Source organism: Takifugu flavidus, unplaced genomic scaffold (assembly GCF_003711565.1).
Source record: "Takifugu flavidus isolate HTHZ2018 unplaced genomic scaffold, ASM371156v2 ctg556, whole genome shotgun sequence".
Taxonomy (NCBI): Eukaryota; Metazoa; Chordata; class Actinopteri; order Tetraodontiformes; family Tetraodontidae; genus Takifugu; species Takifugu flavidus.
The window spans coordinates 4,861-13,462 of NW_026622170.1; the positions used below are offsets into that span (position 1 = coordinate 4,861).

The following is an 8,602-nucleotide window of genomic DNA, read 5'->3' on the forward strand; positions in this document are numbered from 1 at the left end:
CGAGGGAGCAGTGGCGGACTCTCCGTAAACGGCTGACGGCCTGTATAGGTCAGCAACGGCTGAACCCCGTCGGAACCTGTGAAGAGGATCTAAAAGGAAATGAAGTTGTTCTTCCTAATTGTGGTGAGTGCTGTGACGGCAGGGCTCGTGAGTTTTGGTCTTTGGAATTTCCGACAGGAGGGAGGTAATCAGGGACAGAAAGATGCTCTGAGACAGGATGAGAGCTACGCGCGCGCTAAACGCACCGTAGTTAGCCATTTAGAACATTCATGGTTAGAACAAAATCCAGAGTCCTCACACACTTACAGTTTGAATACATGGTGGCGCTATGCTAATTTCACAGCTCGGACACAGAATCATTCTCGTTGTTATGTTTGTTCTATGCTACCAGTTTCTGTGCATACACCGCGAGTAACTGCTGAACCGATGACAGGGAGTGTAGGACAGTGCTTGTCCATATAGGGCTAAGACGTGACACGAACTTCACACTCAAGTTGTTGGACGGAACGTGGTTCACTCGCAGCAACTGCACCCAAGAGCCACTACGGACAATGCAGGGAAAGCCAATAGATTCAGATTCCCTGTGCTAGGTGCAATAAATCACACATACTGTTATGCACGGAGTGGTGGTAGAGACTTAGGGTCATTACACAAGGATGTCTGTAAAGTTGTTTATACGTCATGCGCACTGGGAGTCAATCGTGATGTGAGGTTTAACACTCCAACTGGTCGGCCTTATCGGAGAACGTGTCTACAGCAAAATAAAAGTTCCGAACAGTGTGAACAGGAGTGTATTGATGATCCCCGGCACTTATGTGGTGCATATACCTTAAATCATTCAACACAGAGGTGTCCAGAAGGTTATAACTGTACATGTAACTATCCCGCTTTCGCGCCAGGAGACAAAGGCACGCAATTAGTGGATAAGGGATGGTGGTTATGTGGACACAATGCGTATGCAGACCTACCAGCAAACTGGTCAGGAGTGTGTGCTCCAGTACACTCAAGGATCACACAGTCATAATTTATGCTGCTAATGCTAGCTCTGCACCACAGTTGCGTTCCAGGAGAGATTTGAATGACGAGTTCAAACCACACGACTCAGTGTGGGGCACAGATGTACCACAAGAGTTTAAGCATTGGTCAACCGGAAATAAAGTGACCATGACACTCTTTCCGTGACTCTAATTTGACAAAAGTTGCTCTCACAGGAGTCAAGGAAGAAATGACAGCGCTAAGACTGATGACCATGCAGAATAGGATGGCCTTAGATCTCATAACGGCCCCCCAGGGAGGAGTTTGTGCAATGGTAGGAGATTACTGTTGTACGTTCATCCCAGAGAATGATGCGGACGGTCACCTGATAGATAGCGCATTGAGAAATTTAACTAAACTACAGAGAGCTATGATTGATGATGGTAGTCCCCCACCAGACTGGCTTACAGGAATGTTGTCAAGGTGGAGGGAACTGTTGTTCAAGATAGGAATGATGATAGGGATAGTGCTGCTAGTATTAGCCATACTAGCTTGCTGTGTAGTACCTCTTGTTCGGGGTTGCATTGGCCGGCTCGTGGGATCAGCTGTTACTAGTACTTTGCTGCAGGTGGAAGAACGATCTCTACTGGACAACGATGAAGAGGAATCAGAAGAAGAATGGACAAATGTGATGCAAGATGTAAATGAATGTTTAAGATGTCTTAAGCTGTACACATGTTGAACTCTGAGTGTAAGAAATGTGTTTCTAGGAAAATGACGTAATGCATTTAAATTTCATGAAATGAAATGATGTAATACTGACAATGAGAATCTAGACGCATTTAACGATAAACAGGAGGGAAATGTGAGAAGAATTATTGTTGTTATTACTATTATCGTTTCAATGCTATAGTAAGTATAGTAAGTAGATTTAGAATGTTTAATCAAAAAGAATGTATGAGTGTTTGACTCAAGTATTGTAGCTGTTATGTTCCCAGCACTGGGAGGTATCATGTTCAAGGACACGAGGAAGTCGTAGAGATAGGAGGAGAAGGAATCATGAAGTTGTTTTGATACAAATGTTGTGTGAACCAAATAAAAGAGGAGAGCGAGCAGCAGACGGACGGAGTTGAGAGAGGAAGCTTGAACTGCTCGTCGGCTCTCCCTTGCAAGGCCTCCGGTTGTCTGTGTGGTTGATCTGAGTCTAGTAAACGAACAGCGCGGGTGACCAAACATCACCCTCACACTGGTGAGCTATTAAAATATTGGTGCTTTTGATAAATGACAAACAAATAAACCTTGATGCTTTTAAACAGCCATAGTGTGAGTGTGATTCTTTGGGCAACGTTAACAGACGGGAGGTGACACGGTGAGGCAATATGACGCGCGTTGTTTACTTGGGTGGAACTAATTGGAACATAAATGCCGGTTGGCCATGCCGTGCATGTCGGCTACAATGTATTCCAATAAGAAGCGATGGTAAAAAGTGGTGTGTGTGAAATGCTTCAACCGAGTAAACCAAGACAGAACGGAATGGAAATGAAATGCAAACGTGTCGGCGTAAGTGGCACGGCTCACTCCGTGTGTGCGTGCGTGTGTCTGTGTATGTGTGTTTGTGTTTGTGTTTAAATAAAATTGAATTTCCCACTTTGGTCCACACTATTGTCAACATTTCTGTCTTCGCAAAAGCCAACTCAAGGCGGCAGAGTCCTGAATTGAAAACAATATCTAAAGAACTCAAGTATCATACTAACAACACTAATATTCCATCTGTCTATCCCCAACTGAATTAACTCCCCACCTATCTCATCAGAATATTTGTAACAGAATAAGCAGATAACGTAGCATTTCCCTGTTCATATCTGCGACTTGCAATTTAGAATTTGTCAATAAAACTATGCTATGACACAAACTACAGTTTAATAGACTGCTGTGCTCCTAAAAAGAGCAGCATTTGTGGCTCATAAATCTCACAGACACTGCTTTGCTCTTTAACATTTTTATGATGGTGAATTTTTCAATCAATATCTTCCGTTTGATAATGCCCAAAGCGGGATTCGAACTCTCCCTCTGGGGTCTTCAGGAGGTTTCAATCAGGTTGTCTGTTACAGCGATTCTCGACTGGCCCGCACCGGCCCGGGATCGATCCCTGGCCATGGCACATTGCTTTTAACTTGATTTCATTTATCGGAGTTGAATCTTGTTTGATTTTTTTTGAAGACGTTTCACCTCTCATCCAAGAGCCGTTCTAGGCAGATTTGATGATATGACGCTCATAGGCCATATAGCCTTTTCTTTTGGGGGGGAATGGATTGGAGGCTGCTCCAACATTGACGTTTGGACTGTGACAAAGCAAAATGGACAACCTCCACCAGAATAAGTGTTTCAAGAAAATAAGTTTGAGTTGTATTAACTTCAAAAGGCCATTTTCTTGCGGCTGCTCTCGCTTACGGCCATACCACCCTGAGAACGCCCGATCTCGTCCGATCTCGGAAGCTAAGCAGGGTCGGGCCTGGTTAGTACTTGGATGGGAGACCGCCTGGGAATACCAGGTGCTGTAAGCTTTTTGCACTCCTCCACTGGGTCAGCAGAGGCCGCCAGTGTTCCTGATAATTATCCAGCCAGATGTTATTCACTTCTTAAGTACAGTGATCCCTCGTTTATCGCGGGAGTTACGTTCCAAAAGTAACACGCGAAAAGTGAAATCCGCGAAGTAGCAACTTTATTTTTTTTAATTATTTTACAATGCAATACTGAACAGTAGAATGAAACCAAACATCAAAACCTGTTTTAAAGACCAAACTTTGTTTAAAACAATAATTTTAATCTAGTAATAGAAGGTTGGAAACATTGTCACTCGCGTATTTCAGTCCCAGCTGAGCCTCTTCGTCCTGACTCCGCTCCGCTGGAGCGTCTGTTTCTACTGAAGGCGCAGGAGTCTTTCTCCGAGAGAAGAACATTGTTATGGGTAGTTGTTGGCGCTCTTTCTTTTTCTGAGCAAGAAGATTTTTATAAACGGATATGCCACCTTCGATTATATTTGAGAACTGCAATGAACGACTCGCAAAAAAAATCCGCGAAGCAGCGAAGCCGCGAAAGATGAACCGCGATATAGCGAGGGATCACTGTACTTCTAACATTGAGATTTAATGTTGCACTATTGTACATCGTTTTAGATTTAATATTTTATGAGCGTGTGTGTGTGTGTGTCGCAAGGATGATCGGCGGTGGAGGAGACAGAGGGAGACGGGAGCTTCTTTACTCCAAAAATTTATTTTTATTTTCCAAAAATAAAGTGGTGTCAGAAGATGCCAGGTTGAATCCATACAATAACATACAGACCCTGCACACTTTTACACACCACAACTTTGACTCTTTCTCCAACAATTCTTTTTTCTCCAAAATAACAACAACCAACTCAACATCCCACCCCGTCTGGGGTCTACTCCAGGGCTTCTATAGCTGTAGCCCTCCTACAGGTGAAAACAATTATCAAAATTATTACGCTAACTAATACATTTACAAACTCAAAATAACAATCGAACAGAAAATATAAAATATGCGTAAAACGCCCAAAACAAATTTCCACCATCAAAACCACCCAGTGCATAGTAAAATACATGTTCATCTTACTCTTCTTAAACACCCCCGCTAAAATAGATTGTGCCGTAGCACCTCGCGAAACCCCTCCATGGATACAATCATTGAACAGTCCATCGGTTTCCCCGAACCAGGAAGTATGTCCTGCTGGTGAGCTATTGAAATATTGGTGCTTTTGATAAATGACAAACAAATAAACCTTGATGCTTTTAAACAGCCATAGTGTGAGTGTGATTCTTTGGGCAACGTTAAACAGACGGGAGGTGACACGGTGAGGCAATATGACGCGCGTTGTTTACTTGGGTGGAACTAATTGGAACATAAATGCCGGTTGGCCATGCCGTGCATGTCGGCTACAATGTATTCCAATAAGAAGCGATGGTAAAAAGTGGTGTGTGTGAAATGCTTCAACCGAGAAAACCAAGACAGAACGGAATGGAAATGAAATGCAAACGTGTCGGCGTAAGTGGCACGGCTCACTCCGTGTGTGCGTGTGTGTGTCTGTGTACGTGTGTTTGTGTTTGTAATAAAAATTGAATTTCCCACTTTGGTCCACACTATTGTCAACATTTCTGTCTTCGCAAAAGCCAACTCAAGGCGGCAGAGTCCGGAATTGAAAACAATATCTAAAGAACTCAAGTATCATACTAACAACACTAATATTCCATCTGTCTATCCCCAACTGAATTAACTCCCCACCTATCTCATCAGAATATTTGTAACAGAATAAGCAGATAACGTAGCATTTCCCTGTTCATATCTGCGACTTGCAATTTAGAATTTGTCAATAAAACTATGCTATGACACAAACTACAGTTTAATAGACTGCTGTGCTCCTAAAAAGAGCAGCATTTGTGGCTCATAAACCTCACAGACACTGCTTTGCTCTTTAAACATTTTTATGATGGTGAATTTTTCAATCAAATATCTTCCGTTTGATAATGCCCAAAGCGGGATTCGAACTCTCCCTCTGGGGTCTTCAGGAGGTTTCTATCAGGTTGTCTGTTACAAGCGATTCTCGACTGGCCCGCACCGGCCTGGGATCGATCCCTGGCCATGGCACATTGCTTTTAACTTGATTTCATTTATCGGAGTTGAATCTTGTTTGATTTTTTTGAAGACGTTTCACCTCTCATCCAAGAGCCGTTCTAGGCAGATTTGATGATATGACGCTCATAGGCTATATAGCCTTTTCTTTTGGGGGGAATGGATTGGAGGCTGCTCCAACATTGACGTTTGGACTGTGACAAAGCAAAATGGACAACCTCCACCAGAATAAGTGTTTCAAGAAAATAAGTTTGAGTTGTATTAACTTCAAAAGGCCATTTTCTTGCGGCTGCTCTCGCTTACGGCCATACCACCCTGAGAACGCCCGATCTCGTCCGATCTCGGAAGCTAAGCAGGGTCGGGCCTGGTTAGTACTTGGATGGGAGACCGCCTGGGAATACCAGGTGCTGTAAGCTTTTTGCACTCCTCCACTGGGTCAGCAGAGGCCGCCAGTGTTCCTGATAATTATCCAGCCAGATGTTATTCACTTCTTAAGTACTTCTAACATTGAGATTTAATGTTGCACTATTCTACATCGTTTTAGATTTAATATTTTATGAGTGTGTGTGTGTGTGTGTGTGTGTGTGTGTGTGTGTGTGTGTGTGTGTGTGTGTGTGTGTGTGTGTGTGTGTGTCGCAAGGATGATCGGCGGTGGAGGAGACAGAGGGAGACGGGAGCTTCTTTACTCCAAAAATTTATTTTTATTTTCCAAAAATAAAGTGGTGTCAGAAGATGCCAGGTTGAATCCATACAATAACATACAGACCCTGCACACTTTTACACACCACAACTTTGACTCTTTCTCCAACAATTCTTTTTTCTCCAAAATAACAACCAACCAACTCAACATCCCACCCCGTCTGGGGCTTACTCCAGGGCTTCTATAGCTGTAGCCCTCCTACAGGTGAAACCAATTATCAAAATTATTACGCTAACTAATACATTTACAAACTCAAAATAACAATCGAACAGAAAATATAAAATATGCGTAAAACGCCCAAAACAAATTTCCACCATCAAAACCACCCAGTGCATAGTAAAATACATGTTCATCTTACTCTTCTAAAACACCCCCGCTAAAATAGATTGTGCCGTAGCACCTCGCGAAACCCCTCCATGTATACAATCATTGAACAGTCCATCGGTTTCCCCGAACCAGGAAGTATGTCCTGCTGGTGAGCTATTGAAAATTGGTGCTTTTGATAAATGACAAACAAATAAACCTCGATGCTTTTAAACAGCCATAGTGTGAGTGGGATTCTTTGGGCAACGTTAAACAGACGGGAGGTGACACGGTGAGGCAATATGACGCGCGTTGTTTACTTGGGTGGAACTAATTGGAACATAAATGCCGGTTGGCATGCCGTGCATGTCGGCTACAATGTATTCCAATAAGAAGCGATGGTAAAAAGTGGTGTGTGTGAAATGCTTCAACCGAGTAAACCAAGACAGAACGGAATGGAAATGAAATGCAAACGTGTCGGCGTAAGTGGCACGGCTCACTCCGTGTGTGTGCGTGCGTGTGTCTGTGTATGTGTGTTTGTGTTTGTGTTTAAATAAAATTGAATTTCCCACTTTGGTCCACACTATTGTCAACATTTCTGTCTTCGCAAAAGCCAACTCAAGGCGGCAGAGTCCTGAATTGAAAACAATATCTAAAGAACTCAAGTATCATACTAACAACACTAATATTCCATCTGTCTATCCCCAACTGAATTAACTCCCCACCTATGTCATCAGAATATTGTAACAGAATAAGCAGATAACGTAGCATTTCCCTGTTCATATCTGCGACTTGCAATTGAGAATTTGTCAATAAAACTATGCTATGACACAAACTACAGTTTAATAGACTGCTGTGCTCCTAAAAAGAGCAGCATGTGTGGCTCATAAACCTCACATACACTGCTTTGCTCTTTAACATTTTTATGATCGTGAATTTTTCAATCAAATATCTTCCGTTTGATAATGCCCAAAGCGGGATTCGAACTCTCCCTCTGGGGTCTTCAGGAGGTTTCTATCAGGTTGTCTGTTACAGCGATTCTCGACTGGCCCGCACCGGCCTGGGATCGATTCCTGGCCATGGCACATTGCTTTTAACTTGATTTCATTTATCGGAGTTGAATCTTGTTTGATTTTTGTGAAGACGTTTCACCTCTCATCCAAGAGCCGTTCTAGGCAGATTTGATGATATGACGCTCATAGGCTATATAGCCTTTTCTTTTGGGGGGGAATGGATTGGAGGCTGCTCCAACATTGACGTTTGGACTGTGACAAAGCAAAATGGACAACCTCCACCAGAATAAGTGTTTCAAGAAAATAAGTTTGAGTTGTATTAACTTCAAAAGGCCATTTTCTTGCGGCTGCTCTCGCTTACGGCCATACCACCCTGAGAACGCCGATCTCGTCCGATCTCGGAAGCTAAGCAGGGTCGGGCCTGGTTAGTACTTGGATGGGAGACCGCCTGGGAATACCAGGTGCTGTAAGCTTTTTGCACTCTCTCACTGGTCAGCGGCATGGCCGCGCGTGTGCTGATAATTATCCACCAGATGTTATTTACTTCTTAAGTACTTCTAACATTGAGATTTAATGTTGCACTATTCTACATCGTTTTAGATTTAATATTTTATGAGTGTGTGTGTGGTGTGTGTGGTGTGTGTGTGTGTGTCGCAAGGATGATCGGCGGTGGAGGAGACAGAGGGAGACGGGAGCTTCTTTACTCCAAAAATTATTTTTATTTTCCAAAATTAAAGTGGTATCAGAAGATGCCAGGTTGAATCCATACAATAACATACAGACCCTGCACACTTTTACACACCACAACTTTGACTCTTTCTCCAACAATTCTTTTTTCTCCAAAATAACAACCAACCAACTCAAATCCCACCCCGTCTGGGGTCTACTCCAGGGCTTCTATAGCTGTAGCCCTCCTACAGGTGAAAACAATTATCAAAATTATTACGCTAACTAATACATTTAC

The 8,602-nt window shown here is 43.0% G+C and overlaps 3 non-coding genes across 3 annotated transcripts; all 3 read left to right on the forward strand.

Annotated features, from left to right (window-relative positions):
• Nucleotides 1–3,420: 3,420 nt before the first annotated feature.
• LOC130520843 (5S ribosomal RNA) lies at nt 3,421–3,539 on the forward strand. Its single transcript, XR_008949074.1, has one exon. It is a non-coding gene; the product is annotated as a 5S ribosomal RNA (ribosomal RNA).
• A 2,380-nt stretch (nt 3,540–5,919) lies between these two features.
• On the forward strand, nt 5,920–6,038 carry LOC130520844 (5S ribosomal RNA). The gene has a single exon (XR_008949075.1). It is a non-coding gene; the product is annotated as a 5S ribosomal RNA (ribosomal RNA).
• Nucleotides 6,039–7,993: 1,955 nt separating this feature from the next.
• LOC130520845 (5S ribosomal RNA) lies at nt 7,994–8,111 on the forward strand. Its single transcript, XR_008949076.1, has one exon. It is a non-coding gene; the product is annotated as a 5S ribosomal RNA (ribosomal RNA).
• The last annotated feature ends 491 nt before the right edge of the window (nt 8,112–8,602 follow it).